Raw genomic sequence first — 1,350 nt, 5'->3', positions numbered from 1 at the left:
CCTCACTAATTAAATAAAATCTGTGACAAGGTTTCATCTTATATTTGTATATGATCATGATTTTATCTTTTTTTTTTCTTTTGAAGTTTGCCATTTAATAGGGATTCGTTCAGGAATTTTTAAGATTTACAGGGCAGGGACAAATATTCATGCCATCTTATTCCTCACCAAACCCCTGAGCCTGGTAATAAGGATTTCTATTTGAAATGAGAAAAAAACAATAAACAAACAAGCAAACAAACAGAAAAACAACTCAGGCATACCACGAAAGTTACTGAAAATTACAGCATTGGACTCTTGGAGCCAAGGATTTAACATACTGAAATCTAAGGGTATTACTATTTTCATTCTGTCATATGACTTTCTTATGTAAAATGGAGTTCATTTCCTCAGACCCTCATCCAACGCTTTCTTCTTACATCCTTAGTCTTTTCTTGTAGCCAACAATTCCTGATCATGTCCCCTTTCCCTTACCCAGCTGGTCATCTGATGCTCTGAAGTCAACTTCTGCACTCTTTCTGCAGCCTCTCCCTCTTTCTCCCACTATTCTCATTTCTTCTCACACTAGTTGCAGCCCAAAAGGCAAAGAGGATCAGATCCACATTTTGGATGCCTGGCACTTTTATTTTTTGGAGGGCAATTTTTAGAGAAAAAATAGTAACACACTATGAGTGAAAAATCAAACATTTATCCAGGATAAGAAAAGAAAACACAAGAAACTGATGATCTTGGAGCTTCATCTTCCTTTGTTTTGAGATCTCTTAGGTCGATTTCATATGAATTTTTATAAAAATAATTCCTAAGCATAACTTGGCACCCCTGCCATTCTAAACTCCCTGAAGTTCCAAATATTCATAAGAGATGAAAATGAGGAACTCTAAACCTCAGACTTCCTTAGCTTTAGAGTCTTAGAGGCCCAATCAATTCTTTCCACTTTATTAGTGAAGGAGATAAATTATGCAATGAGAAGTTAAAAAAATTATTCAGAGCTTTTAGAGATGGCGAAAGGTTACACACCTGGAAGATTGTAAACATTCAGCCAACTGAAGTGCAATCCAAACTCCTCAATAAATCTTTCAGGGCATCTCTGCTTTTACAAGGATCCCAAGGTGAAATAGAAGCAGCTGACCTATGTATTAACAGTTTGAAAACCACTAATCTAGTTCAGCTCTCTGGAAAGTGGCCTGATCCACTGCCTCTGAGGACTGAAGCTCTCAAAGGGCCAATGGAGTCCTCCGACATTTCCTGGGCACCAGGGTCTATTCAGTGATAAGTGCAGAAACTATAAAAACTGCAGGTGAAAGGACTCTGATTAAAGTCTGAAACTGCTGCAATGGCTTTTCTCTCATC

The sequence above is a fragment of the Sciurus carolinensis genome, chromosome 5 (assembly GCF_902686445.1).
Source record: "Sciurus carolinensis chromosome 5, mSciCar1.2, whole genome shotgun sequence".
Lineage (NCBI taxonomy): Eukaryota > Metazoa > Chordata > Mammalia > Rodentia > Sciuridae > Sciurus > Sciurus carolinensis.
The sequence above is the reverse complement of the archived record's forward strand: the minus strand, read 5'-3'. Positions refer to the sequence as shown.